Genomic DNA, 15,582 nt, shown 5'->3' with positions numbered 1-15,582 from the left:
TTAGCTGCTAATGAAAAAAACCCAGATTTCCTCCTTCCTGTGAAAAGTTTCAGCCATGCCACTCAAGCAAGCCCATTTGTGCCAGCCCAGAAACCCCAGTGTGCACATCCCTTAGGGACTCAGAAGCACTGCCTACCAGGCCACCCACAGCCACCACACATTTGTAAGATACTGAAAGTCCTGTGATAGCCAACAACACAAAAATACAGTCATTAACAGCTAAGACAATAAATGATTCAAGACATGAAATCTGAAATAGAGGCAATAAAGAAAACACAAACCAAGGAAATTCTGGAAATGGAAAATTTGGGTAAATAATCAGGAACAACAAATGCAAGCATAAACAACAGAATACAAGAGATGGAAGAGAGAATTTCAGGCACTGAAGATATGATAGAGAAAACAGATTCATTGGTCAAAGAAAAATTCAAATCCAACAAATCTTTAATACAAAACATGCAAGAAATCTGGGACACCAGCAAAAGACTGAACCTACGAATAATAGGGATAGAAGAAATCCAACTCAATGGCACAGTAAAAATATTCAACAAAATCACAGAAGAAATCTCTCCTAACCTAAAGAAAGACATGCCTATAAAATCACAAGAGACTGGGTTACAGAATACCAAATAGACTGAACCAAAAAAAAAGTGTACTCACCACATAATAAACATACATAATAAGAAAGAATATTAAGAGCTGCAAAGGAGAAAGGCCAGGTAACATACGAAAAGGCAAACCTATCAGAATTACACCTGACTTCTCAGTGGAAACAATGAAAGCCAGAAGGTTCTGGTCAGATGTTATGCAGACACTAAGAGACCATGGATGCCAGCCCAGACTACTTTAGTAATTATTACATCTAATAATCATAGATGGAGAAAACAAGATATTTCATGATAAAACCAAATTTAAACAATACCTACCCACAAGACCAGCCATACAGAGAGTACTAGAAGGAAAATGCCAGCCCAAGTAAATCACCTACGTCCACAAGAACACAGGAAATAGATGAGCTTACAGCAGCAAATCCCAAAGAAGGGAACTCAACATACAATGCCAACAACAACAACAAAATCAAAAATAACAGGAACTAACAATCACTGGTCATTAATATCCATTGATATAAATGGGCTATTTCACCTATAAAAAGACACGGGCTAACAGATTGGATTCGAAAACAGAATCCATCCTTCTGCTCAGGCACAGATGGATTCAGTGACGAATTCTACCAGATGTTCAAAGAAGATCTAATACCAATACTCCTCAAATTATTCCACACAATAGAAACAGAAGGAACATTTCCAAACTCTTTTTATGAGGTTACAGTTACCCTGATACCCAAACCACACAAAGACACTACTAAGGTAGATAATTACGGACCAAAAATACTCAATAAAATACTGGCAAACCAAATTCAAGAAAACATCAGAAAAACCATCCACCATGATCAAGTAGGATTCACGCCAGAGATGCAGAGATGGTTCAACATGTGAAAACCCATTAATGCAATCTACCATATAAACAAACTGGAAAAAATCCACACATGATCATCTCACTAGATGCTGGAAAAGCCTTTGACAAAATTCAACACCTCTTCATGATAAAGGTCTTAGAGAGAATATTATATATATATAATATATAAATATTATAAAGGCAATATGCAACAAGCCAACAGGCAACATCAAACTAAGTAGACAGAAACTCAAAGTGATCCCACTGAAATCAGGAACAAGGGAAGGCTGCCCACTTTCTGCATATCTATTTAATAATACTCAAAGTTCTAGCTATAGAAATAAGACAACAAAAAGAGGTCAAGGGGATACAAATTGGAAAAGAAGAAGTCAAACTTTTGCTATTTGATGATGATATGAGAGTATACATAAGTGACTCCCAAAATTCTATGAGGGAACTCCTACAAGTGATAAACATCTTCAGTTATGTAGCAGGATACAAGATTAACTAAAAATAATCAGTAGCCTCCCTATATACAGATGACAAATGGACTGAGAAGGAAATCAGAGAAACATCATCCTTTACAATAGCCCCAAATAACATAAAATACCTTGAGGTAACTCTAGCCAAACAAGTGAAAGTCCTGTATGACAACAACTTTGAGTCTTTAAAGAAGATACCAGAAAATGGAGAAATCTCCCATGTTCTTTGATAGGTAGGATCAGCATAGTAAAAAGGGCAATCCTACTCAACATCTTTAGTCATCAGGGAAATGCAAACCAAAACCACTCTGAGATCACATCTTACACTGATCAGAATGACTAAGATAAAAAACATCAATGGTAACTTATGCTGGAAAGGATGTGGAGAAAGGGGAAACTCCTCCATTGCTGGTGGTAGTGCAAGCTTGTACAGCTGCTGTGAAAATCAGTATGGCGATTTCTCAGGAAAATCAGGGATCAACCCACCTCAACACCCTGCAACACTATTGTTGGGCATCCACCCAAAGAAGGTACATTCACACCACAAGGACATTTTCTCAACTATGCTCATAGCAACATTATTCATAATAGCCATATCTTGGAAACAACCCAGATGTCCCTCAACTGAAGAGTAGATAAAGAAAATGTGGTATATTTACACAATGGAGTACTACTCAGCAGTAAGAAATAATGACATCCTAAAATTCGAAGGCAAATGGACAGAACTAGAATAAATCATCCTGACTGAGGTAACCCAGACCCAGAAAAACAAATATAGTGTGTACTAACTCATAAGTGGATACCAGACACAAAGCAAAAGATACCCAGCCTACAATCCATAACCCCATAGAAGCTAGAACTCCCTTCCTGAAAAAGATGGAAACAGATACAGAAACCCACAACTAATCAATGGGCCAAGCTCCTGGAGTACAATTGAAGTAAGGGAGGAGCGATAATATGAACAAAGGAGATAAGACCATGATGGGGAAACCCACAGAATCAGCTGACCTGAGCTAGTGAGAGATCACTGACTCAGGTCTGACAAATGGGGAACCTGAATAAGATTGAACTAGACTCCCTTAACATATGTGACAATGGTGTGACTGGGACGATACATGAGGCCACTGGAAGTGGATCCAAGACCTAACACTAATGTACAAACTGATTTAGTGGAGTCCATTCTTTATGGAGAGATACCTTGCTCAGTTTAAACACAGAGGTTTTGTGGAGTGAAGAGGTGCCTTGGTCCTGCCTCAACAGGATGATAGGACAGACTTAGTAGGCTTCCTAGGAGAGGTCATACCTTCCCCAAGGGGCAGATGAGAGGTTGGGGGAGTGGGCAGAGTGGAAGGAGAAGAGGGAGGGGGAACTGGGATTGGAATGCAAAAAATAAATTAATAAAAAAATTTTAAACTGACAACAACAAAAAAGAATTTCCATGGTCATGGTGTCTCTTCATGGCAATAGAACACTAAGACAATCAGTGTATCTGTGTCCATATGTTCATGTGTCTGTTTGGAGGTGCATGCACCTATGTGTGTCCATATGCTCATATGTGTTTTTATAAGTACAAATACCTCTGTACATATATATGTGTGTATGCATTCGTGAGTGTTGAGAGCTGGACCAAACAAACCAAGTCTGTCTCAGAGGCCCCTATGCAAGGACAAAAGGAACCTAGTTCTGTGTCGGTGCTCAGATTGGACTTGGCAAGGACAGTGTGGGGCTGGAGCTGGAGCTTCAAAGGAGGTGAGGTCTCAGTTCCTGAGAACTTGGCTTTTCTCCTTGAAGAGACTGGAGCTACCAACCCCGTGGCTCAGTCTGTGACACAGTTAAGGTTTCTTGTTTCCTTGTGTAACATTGCTTGATTAACCTCCCATTGTGTGATAGATTTCACTGACTCTGCTCATTTCTTTCCTGGGACTAGTGCACAGGGTGCTGTACTTCCTTTTTAGTAAGTGTAAAGTTTTTATTTTTCCTTTTTAAATTTAAATTAGAAACTATATTATTTTATATACCAATCCCAGTTTCCTCTCCCTCCCACCCTCCCATGCCCCCCACCAGTCCCCATCCCATCCCTCTTCTGCTCCAAAGAAAGGGTGAGGCCTTCCATGAGGGATCATCAAAGTCTGCTGAATCATTTGGGGCAGGGCCTAGGCCCTTCCATATGTGTTTAAGCTGAGATATCCCTCTATGGGGAATGGGCTCCCAATGTCCATTCATACACTAGGTATAAATGCTGTTCCATTACCAGGGGGCCCATAGACTGCCCAGGCCTCCTAACTGACACCCACATACAAGCTGCCTGGTTCCATCCAATGCTGGTTGCCAAGCTGTCAGCCTGTGGTCCATGAGCTCCCCCTTGTTCAGGTCAGCTGTTTCTGTGGGTTTTCCCAGCATGGTCTTGACCTGTTTCCTTATCACTCCTTCCTCTCTACAACTGGATTCCAGGAATTCAGCTGTGTTTAGTTGTGGGTCTCTGCTTCTGCTTCCATCAGCTACTGGATGAAGGCTCTAGAATGGTATTTAAGTCATCATTCTCAGTATAGTGGAGAGGCTGTTATTGCTTAGGTTCCTAGTTGGGGTCATCCTTGTGGATCTCTGTACAATTCCCTAGTGCCAGGTTTCTCTTTAAACCTATAGTGGCTCCCTCTATTGATGTGTCTCTGTTCTTACTCTCCTCTCTTCCTCGCCCCACTCAATCTTTCTGATCCCTCATGTTCTCCTCCCCCTCCTCCTCTCCCGTCCTCTTTCTCCCACCTCCATCTCCGCATGCTTCCAATTTGTTCAGGGGTTCTTGTCCCTTTCTGCTTCACTGAGGGTGCGTGTATGTCTCTCTTATGGTCCTCCTTGTTTCCTAGCTTCTCTGTAGGTATGGATTGTAGGCTGCTAATCCTTGTCTCTATGTCTAATATCTATATATTAGTGAGTACATACCATGTTAGTCTTTTTGTGACTGGGTTACCTCACTCAGGATGGTTTCCTCTAGTGCCATCCATTTGCCTGCAAATTTCAAGATTCCATTGTTTTTTCCACTGAGTAGTACTCCATTGTGTAAAATGTACCACATTTTCTTTATCCATTCTTCAGTTGAGGGGCATCTAAGTTGCTTCTAAGTTCTGGCTATTACAAATAATGCTGCTATGAACATGGTTGAACAGATGACCTTGTTGTATGAATGGGCATTCTTTGGGTACATGCCAAAGAGTGGAATTTCTGGATCTTAAGGTAGACTGATTCCCATTTTCCTGAGGAAGCACCATACTGATTTTCAAAGTGACTGTACAAGTTTGCACTCCCACCAGCAGTGGAGGAATGTTCCCCTTTCTCCACATCCTCTCCAGCATAAACTGTCATTGGTGATTTTGATTTTAGCCATTCTGACAGGTGTTAGATGGTATCTCAGAGTTGTTTTGATTTGCATTTCCATGATAGCTAAGGATGTTGAGCACTGTCTTAAGTGTTTGGATTCCTCTATTGAGAATTCTCTATTTAGTCCTGTATTCCACGTTTTAATTGTATTCTTTGGTGTTCTGGTGACTAGCTTCTTGAGTTCTGTGTGTATTTTGGAAATCAGCGCCTTAAGATGTGGGGTTGGTGAAGATCTTTTTCCATTCTATGGACTGACATTTTTGTCTTGCTGACTGTGTCATTTGCCTTGCAGAAGCTTCTCAGTTTCAGGAGGTCCCATTTATTAATTGTGGATCTCAGAGTCTGCGCTATGATGCTATGTTCAGGAAGCGGTCTCCTGTACCAATTTGTTCAAGGGCACCTCCCACTTTCTCTTCTAAGAGGTTCAGTGTGGCTGGATTTATGTTTAGGTCTTTGATCCCTTTGGACTTAAATTTTGTGCATGGTGATAGACATGGATCTATCTGCAGTCTTCTACATGTTGACAGCCAGTTTTGCCAGAACCATTTGTTAAAGATGCTTTCCTTTTTCAATTTTATACTTTTAGTTTCTTTGTCAAAGATCAGGTGTTTATAGATGTGTGGGTTGATATCAGGGTCTTTAATTTGATTCCATTAGTCCACTGTCCCGCGCCACAGTCTCGCCAGCAAGAACGACACAGGACACTCGGATCCTTCTGCAGTAAAGCTTTAATGCATCTTGAGAGATAGATGATCAGCTTCTGAGAGGGAGACCCCAAGCTAAGAAACCCAGCCCCTTATATAAGCCTAGGAGCTCCGAGTGAGACGTGTAGAGCCGGGATTGGTGGTTTGCTCATCACCCCAGATGACGCCACGGGAGAGGCACAGCTTAAACGGTGGACTCCAACTGACAGCGGATGTCAGCGCCATCTTCTAATGGCGATAGCGATAGTGAGGGCGGCTCCTCACAGTCCACCTGTCTGTTTTTTATGCCAATACCAAGTTGCTTTCATTACTGAAGCATTATAGTACAGTTTGAAGCCAGGGATGGTGATGCCTCCAGAAGTTCCTTTATTGTACAGGATGGTTTTGGCTATTCTGAGTTTTTTGTTTTTCCATATGAAATTGAGTATTGTTCTTTCAAGGTCTGTGAAGAATTGTGCTGGGATTTTGATGGGGATTGAATTGAATTTGTAGATTGCTTTTGGCAAGATTGCCATTTTTACTATGTTGATCCTACCTATCCAAGAGCATGGGGGAATCTTTCCATTTTCTCTTATCTTCTTTAATTTATTTCTTTAAAGACTTAAAGTTTTTGTTGTAAAGCTCTGTTACTTGTTTGGTTAGTGTTACCCCAAGATATTTTATGTTGTTTCTGACTATTGTAAAAGGTGATGTTTTCCTGATTTCTTTCTCAGCACATTTATCATCTGTATATAGTAGGGATATTGATTTTTTGAGTTAATCTTGTATCCTGCCAATTTGCTGAAGGTGTTTATCAGCTGTAGGAGTTCCTGGTAAAGTTTTTTGGATCACTTATGTAAACTATCATATCATCTGCAAATAGTAAAAGTGTTGACTTCTTCCTTTCCAATTTGTATCCCCGTGATCTCCTTTGGTTTTCTTATTGCTCTAGCTAGAACTTCAAGTACAATGTTGAAGAGATCTGAAGAGAGTGGACAGCCTTGTTTTGTTCCTGATTTTAGAGGGATTGTGTTGAGTGTCTCTCCATTTAGTTTGATGTTGACTGTCGGTTTGCTGTATATTGTTTTTTTATTATGTTTAGGTATGTTCCTGTTATCCCTGACCTCTCCAAGACCTTTATCATGATGGGGTATTGGATTTTGTCAAAGGCTTTTTCAGCACCTAGTGAGATGATCACGTGATTTTTCTTTTTTAGTTTATTTATATGGTGGATTACACTGATGGATTTTCATATGTTGAACTAATCCTGCATCTCTAGACTGAAGCCTGCTTAATCATGTTGTACGATTTTTATGATGTGTTCTTGGACTTAATTTGCCAGTATTGTATTGAGTATTTTTGCATTGGTCTGTAGTTCTCTTACTTGTGTCTTTGTGTGGCTTGGGCATCAAGATAATTGTAGCCCCATATATAGAGTTTTGCAATGACCTATGTGCTTTTATTATGTGCAAGACTTTGAGGAGTGTTGGTATTAGCTGTTCTTTGAATTTCTGGTAGAATTCTTCACTGAATCCATCTGGCCCTGGGCTGTTTTTGTTTGGGAGACTTTTGATGACTGCTTCTATTTCATTAGGGGTTACAGGTCTATTTAAATTGCTTATCTGCCCTTTATTTACTTTAGGTAAGTAATATCTACCCAGAAAATTGTCCACTTCCTTTAAAATTTTCAAATTTTGTGGCATACAGGTTTTCAAAGTATGACCTTGAAGATTCTCTGGATTTCCTCATTGTCTGTTGTTTTCTGATTTTGTTAATTTGCATGTTCTTGCTGTGCCTTCTGGTTAGTTTGAATAAAGGTTTGTCTATCTTGTTGATTTCCCCAAAGAATCAACTCTTTATTACACTGATTGCTTGCATTGTTTTCTTTTTTGTACTTTATTAATTTTAGCCCTCAATTTGATTATTTCCTTGTGTCTACTCCTCTGGGGTGAGTTTGCTTCTTTTTGTTCTAGTGCTTTCAGTTGTGCTGTTAATTCTCTAGTGTGACTATTCTCCAGTTTCTTCATGTTGGCATTTAGTGCTATGAACATTCCTGTTAACACTGCTTTTAATGTGTCTCATAAGTTTAGGTATGTTTTGTCTTCATTCTTATTGAATTCTAAGAAGTCTTTAATTTCCTTTTTATTTCTTCCTTAACCCAAGAATGGTGCAATTGCACATTGTTCACTTTCCATGAGTTTGTAGGGTTTAAGCAATTTGTGTTGTTGTTGAATTCCAACTTTAAAGCATGGTGGTCGGATAAGATACAGGGGGTTATTTCAACTTTTTTGTATCTGTTGAGGTTTGCTATGTTTCTGAGTATGTGGTCAATTTCAGAGAAAGTTCCATGTGGCGCTAAGAAGAAGGTACATTCTTTTGTGTTCCGATGGAATGTTCTATAGATATCTGTTAAACCCAATTGGGTCAAAAATTCTATTAATTCCTTTGTTTCTTTGTTAAATTTCTGTTTGGTGCTGCTGTCTAGTGGTGAGAGAGGGGTGTTGAAGTCTCCCACTAAAAGTGTGTGAGGCTTAATGTGTGATTTGAGTTTTAGTAATGTTTCTTTTATGAATGTGGATGCCTTTGTATTTGGGGCTTAGATGATCAGAATTGAGATTTCGTCTTGATGGATTTTTTTCTGTGAGAAATATGAAAAGACCTTCTTCACTTCTTTTGATTGATTTTAGTTTGAAGTCTAATTTGTTAGACATTAGGATAGCTACACCCGCTTGCTTCTTAGGACCATTTGATTGGAAAAGCTTTTCCCAACCCTTGACTCTGAGGTAATGTCTGTCTTTGAAGTTGAGGTGTGTTTCTTGTATGCAGAAGAAGGATGGATTCTGTCTTTGTATCCATTCTGTTAGCCTGTGTCTTTTTATAGATGCGTTAAGACCATTAGTATTGAGGGATAAAATGTCCATTGATTGTTAATTCTTGTTTGTTTTGGATTTGTTGTTGTTGATGGTATTGTGTATGAGTTTTCCCCCTATTTCTGGCTTTTGGTAAAGTGAGATTATCTATTTCCTATGTTATTGTGAGTGTAGTTAACTTTCTTGGGTTGGAGTTCTCCTTCCAGAACTTTCTGTAGGGCTGGATTAGTGGGTATGTATTGTGTAAATATGGTTTTGTCATGGAATATCTTGTTTTCTCCATTTTAGTGATTGAAAGCTTTGCTGGGTATATTAGTGTGGGCTGGCATCCCTGGTCTCTTAGTGTTGATAGAATATCTATCCAGGAGCTTCTGGCTTTCAGCGTTTCCATGGATAAGTCAGGTGTAATTCTGATAGGTCTGCCTTTATATGTTATTTGTCCTTTATCCTTTGCTGCTCTTAATATTATTTCTTTATTCTGTATGTTGGGTGTTTTGATTATTATGTGGCAAGGGGACTTTTTTGTGTTTCACTCTATTTGGTGTTCTGTAGGCTTCTTGTGCTTTCATTGGCATGCCTTTCTTTAGTTTGGGAAAGTTTTCTTCTATGATTTTGTTTAAAATGTTTTATGCACCTTTGAGGTGGGTTTATTTACCTTCTTCTATACCCATTATTCTTAGGTTTGTCCTTTTCATGGTGTCCCATATTTCCTAGATACTTTTTGTTAGGAAATTGTTGGACTTAAGATTTTCTTTGTTTGATGAATCTATTTCTCCTAGTGTATCTTTAGTGCCTGAGATTTTCTTTTCCATCTCTTGTATTCTATTGGTTATGTTTGTATCTATAGTACATGACCGTTTACCCTGCCTTTCTATTTCCAGCATTACCTTGGACTGTGTTTTTCAAATTCTCTTTTTCAGCTTTCAAGCCTTGCAGTGTTTGAATTGTTTCATTAACTTGTTTGGTTGTTTTTTCTTGGCTTTCCTTGTTTTCTTTAAGAGATTTGTTTATTTCTTGCAACTTTTGCTTTGTCTTTTCCTCCATTTCTTGAAATTTCTGTTAGTTTTTTTCTTCCACGTCTTTTCTCATTTCCTCTTTTAGGGACTCTATCATCTTCATAAAGTTGTTTTTGGGGTCGTTCTCTTCTGCTTCATCTGTCAACACAGGTCTTGCTGATGTAGAGTCACTAGACTCTGGTGGCATCGTATTAATCTTTCTGTTGTTGAATGTGTTCTTATACTGGCATCTGTGCATCCCTTCTTCCTGTGGGTGCTGGTGGGGTCGCTCCCTCTCTTGGTGGTTATGGGTCCAAGGTTCTCTTCTGGTGGGTGCAAGCAGGCCCAATACTCTGATGGCTCTCCTCTTCCCGTGGGTGGAAGCAGGTCTCAAGTTTTAATTTTTTATTAATTTAATATTATTTTGCATCCCAACTGGAGTTTTCCCTCTTTCCTCTCCTCCCAGTCCCTCCTCCACTTCCTCTCTGCCTCCCCTACACCCTGACATCTACTCCTCCTCTGTTTCTCTTCAGAAAAGGACAGGTTTCTTATGGATATCAACAAAACATGGCATGTCAAGTTGCAGTAAGACTAAGCACCTCCCCTGTATTAAGACTGGGCAAGGAGACCCAGTATGAGGAGCAGGGTCCCCAAAACCAATAAAATAGTCAGAAACAGCTCCTGCTTCCACTGTTAGGAATCCCATAAAAAGACCAAGCTATCCAACTGTCACATATATGCAGAAGGCCTAGATCAGTCCCACGCAGGCTCCCTGGTTGTTAGTTCAGTCTCTGAGAGTTTCTATGGGCTTAGATTAATTGATTTTATGGGTTTTCTTGTAATGTTCTTGACCCCTCTGTCTCCTAAAATCCTTCCTCCCTCTCTTTAGCAGGATTCCCTGAGCTTGACCTAATGTTTGATTATGGGTCTGTATCTGTTTATATTAGTTGCTGGATGAAGCCTTGCTGATGACAGTTGAGCTAGGCACCAATCTATGAGTATAGCAGAATTTCATTGGGCTTCTTTACATTGACTTTTCTTTTCTTCGGTCATGTTTGACTCTGTCCTAGGTCTCTGGGCCATCTAGCCTCTGGGTCCCGGCATTCCAGGCAGTGTCAGGGCTGGGCTCACCCTTATGGCATAAGTCTCAGGTTGAACCAGTCATTGGTTGGCCACTCCCACAATCTCTGTGCTACCCTTACCCCAGGTGCTGTACTTCTTATGTTTGCTTGGCATAAGACATAGCTTGATCAAGATCTCCCAACCCCAAACTTTGTCTTCTCTGTCTTCGATATCCTTATCTTCTGGCATCCTGGTCCTCTCTCTGAGAAGAATGACCTGCTGGTCCAGGTCACATATGTGTGTGCATACTGATGTATTCACATCTGCATATAAATGTCTGTGTTCATATGCACGTGTTTGCATTCATATGAGCATGTATCTTAATATGCACATGTGTATATCCATATTCATATGTTCATGTGTATATTTAGAGGTATATCTGCATGTGTGTTCATATGAGCATTTGTGTTCATATGTGCACATGTATGTGTGCACACATCTGTGCACGTATACTTGTGTATCCATATGTGCACGTGTGTGTTCACGTGTGATGGGGAATGTTCTCCTGTGTATATGTTTGTCTTATTGGTTGATGAATAAAGCACTGTTGGTGAGTAGGGAAACAAGACAGGTGGGACTAGGAGTTGAGGAAGGATCTAGGAAATGTAATAAAGAGAAGTTGCCATGTGATCCAGGCAGGAAGTAACGTAGCAGGGCAGAATCAGTAGATAAGCAGGGACAAGCAGGAAACCGCTCTCTTCTCTGCTGTTCTCTTCTCTTCTCTGTGGAGAGTTGGAACAGACACAATGTAGACCCCAATGGAGAAAGAGGCCTGGACCTTTTCTCTAGTAAGATAAGGCCACGTGGAAATACTTACATTAATAGAAATGGGTTAATAATTAAGACTGAGCTAGCAAATAAGAAACCTTAGCCAAAGGCCAACAACTTTATACTAATAAAGCATCCATGTGTTATTTGGGTGCAGAAGCAGTGGTGGGACCCAGCCTGGCAAGAAAAACTGAGGTAACACACATGTGTATGGTTGTATTCACATATGAATGTGTGTGGTCATATGTATCTATCTACATTCATATATGCATTGTATCATATGTGTGAGTATATGTGTTCATATAAACAAATGGTTGCATTTATAACACACATGTATGTTCATATGCACACATATGCATCCATATATGTATGTATGTTCACATTTGCCTGCTTATGTGTATGTTTATATGTGCACTTGTATGTTCATGTATGCAAATGCATGTTTATCTGTGCATGAGTCTGTGTGTGCGCATATGTGCAAATTTGTGTTCATATGTCCAGGTAGTGGATTGTCCTGGGCCTCCTGACCTTCCAAAGGATTGATCTCCAAAAGGATCAAGTGTTGTCTTGAGTTCCTTCCCCACGAATCTGTCAACCAGAAAAGGAGAGGAGGTTAGAGGCTGGACCTCACCGAGAAGGACTGACCCTCCTTCTGGGGACTCTGAAGACAAAACGTAAAGGACTGAGTGTGATGAGACCACCAAGGCCACCATTGGTCACCAGGGGTTCTCCCTGTATCCTCTGATAACTTGGGGTATGCACTCATCCCCGAGTCCTTCTGTGGTTCAGACACTATGTAAGTATCATCGTCTGACTCTTTCTCTGTTGAGTCTTGGGTCTGTGGGACTTCAAGAAAACATGCAAATCTAGTATTTAATTTGTGTCTTGGCCAGAAAATCTGGAAGGGTAGAATGAAGCCATTTTTTTTGTTGTTGTTTCCCTCCACTGGTGACACACTGAGAGGAAGGGTTAGCATGTGAAGGGGGTGGGGTGTACTGCTAATTCTTGCTACCGCCATCCTTAGCCATTAGATTAGTTACCCATTTCCTATCTTTGATTTCACTTCAACTAATCTTCAAGTTTCTGAGGGGCAAGTACCACAACTTACTTATCCGCACTCAGAGCCTTGAGCACAGGACACCCAGTGTGTGTTCTGAATAGAGGGGAGAGATGGGCATCAGAAAACTGTTCTGGGGAGAGAGCAAAGTGGCAAAGGCACCCAAGCAAAGGGACAAGAAAAAAAGATTTTCACTTGGGAGTGAGGACAGCCTGTGTTCCTGTCTCGGTGCATTCAGCACATTACCCCTGTAGTTCCTTCGAGGAGAGCACTAAAAGGCAAGCTGGGCTTTCCAGTCTCCTCCTCCGAGGGGCTTTTGATCTGAATGCTGGGTGTGTATTATGTGTTTGTAAGCTTATAAACTGCACAACTTTTCTCTTTCAATGTGACACCTCAACATAAAAACTTCAAAGTCAGGAATGAGGGATGGATGGCTCAGTTACTACGGTGGCCACTGTACAAGCGTGGGGACCTGAGTTTGGTCCCTAGCACCTATGTAAAAAGGCAGTGTGTTCCCGTCATCATGGCACTGGGGAGCTAGCGACAAGAAGGTCCCTCTTATCACAGAACCATGGGCATCTCTTGGTATTCACTTGGAATAAGTAAATCTCCCCAGTCCTTTAAAATCCTAGAAGAGTTTTGTTAAAGAACACCCCAAAATTAATGTTCACATCACTTAACCACCAGAGGGAGCCAACAGTCAGAATAATAGGAACAAGTTGACTGTTACCAGACTCAAGTCAAGGAGGCTGGGACTATTCTTGGTTGTCAACTTGACTATATCTGGAACTAAAACCCCAAAATTGAGGGCACACCTGTGATGGATTATTTTTTATTTAATCTGGATCTTTGGGTTATGGAGATCCACCTTTAATGCAGGACTTGAAGCGGGAAGACACATCACCAATCTGTGCCACACCTTCAGCTGGGAGCCTGTATAAGGACATGGGGAAGGAAGCTTTTGATTTTGACTACTTGCCCTCACCCTGCTAGCAAGTCCATTCCTTTGCTGGCATTAGCGTCTACTTCCTTGGGCTTCCCAGGTGCACTGAAGATGAGCTGAGATATCCAGCCTTGTAGACTGAGCAACTACTGGATTCTTGAACTTGCCGTTTATAGTCAGCTGTTGTTAGTCTGCAGTCTGTAAGTCATTCTGACGAATATCCTTTCTCTCTATAGATAGGGAGTCATTGTCAAGTTCTGCTACTCTAGAGAACTGACTGGCACAGACTGACACAGACTACAGACCTTAGATGTAAATTGGAAACAATTTCTTGGTTCCAAGCATGTGTACAATTTTTCTGACGTCAGATTTAAGGTGTGATTTTAGGTTTTTTTCAACAGCAAGTGTGCTTTAATGTGACTTTGAAGGTGCAAATATCTAGTAAGGAAACAGTCACTAACAGGTAAGAATAGCTCACCCTTGAAAAACATTTTCCCGGTTGTAAGAAGTTTTCCATTGGAGACTTGGAAGCTGTCAATCTTTACAATGCAAAGATTTAAATTTGTAAATACAGTTTGTGCCTAGTGGAGATAAAGCTATACCTTGCATTATATCCATGCAGGGCTTACATTATATGCAGGCAAAGAATATATCATTATACAAAACAAAATAGGGCACACTGGAAGGGCTGGGTGAACAGAGCGCCTCTGCCTCCTGAGTCCTGGGATTAAAAGCGTGTGCCACTGCATCTGGCTGAGGATATGTTCTTACTCTCCTGTGAAACTCTCCAAGACCAACTGCCCAGTTGCCCTCTGCGGGTTAGAATGCAGCTTCGAGCTCTTCCTGTGGCAATGTTCTGGAACTTTCGCCTAGCTGTGGAAATAGGCATTTTTTGCTACTGTTCTGTTTCCAATCCACTTTTCTGGCAAGGGGTCCTCTTGACCTGCTTACCCTTTTCTTCTTCGTTTTTGTTTTCTGACCGCTAAGATGGTTGTTCCATTTTGCAGTGCAGCTTTTTTCACTTCTTAGAAAATTTCATAGGTGAGAGCTGAAGCCATGGTCCTGGAAGGGTAGCAATGCCAGCAGACTTGACAGGCTCCAGGGCTCGTACTTCCTACCCCTTAGGGGCTTATTGGTAGCAATCAACAGGTCTTCCTTTGAGCCCTCCTGGGCTCATATAGAATAGGCACTCAGAGTTTGGAGAATGCAATTGAAAAATCAGAGGGATTTCTATCGTAGTGAATTTAATTTTTAGCACACACAACTTCCATAGTTCATACACCCATTTCATTTGATATAGCAACAATGCACTGGAGTGATGAAAAATTCTGAGTATCAAAGCACTCAGCAAAGAAAACAGCGTGTAGCAGCTCTGTTTGAATATTTGCTGAAAAGGCTTCATCATATTTGGCTGATTGTTCCCTCCTCGGAAGAGTGGTGATTGACATTCTAAAATGGTTTTGGATTGGTTTATGTGCATGGACGTGGAGTAGCGGGGACCAGGAAAAGACAGGTGTAAAGGATGTTGCCTCCAGAGTGGAAGCGATGGCTCGGGGGATTAAGTGACTGCTGTGTACGCTTGAGGGCCTGAGTCTGAGAGGTGTAAACTAAACTCAAAGACTTCACCTCTAATAATTTAGAAATAAAGGGGCCAGACCCTCACTCAGCCCCTGCTTCAGCAGCCATGACGGGCTACAGAAAAGACATGTAGGCCTCTGACACAAGGAAACTCCAGATCCTCTGGCCTCCTGGAGTCTAGGGCCAAAATTGTACACAAAGAAACTCCAGACACGCCCCCCCAGCCCCAACCTCCTAGATACTTGGTTCCTGGGAAC

This window comes from Mesocricetus auratus, unplaced genomic scaffold (genome assembly GCF_017639785.1).
Source record: "Mesocricetus auratus isolate SY011 unplaced genomic scaffold, BCM_Maur_2.0 Super-Scaffold_100041, whole genome shotgun sequence".
Taxonomy (NCBI): domain Eukaryota; kingdom Metazoa; phylum Chordata; class Mammalia; order Rodentia; family Cricetidae; genus Mesocricetus; species Mesocricetus auratus.
The sequence above is the reverse complement of the archived record's forward strand: the minus strand, read 5'-3'. Positions refer to the sequence as shown.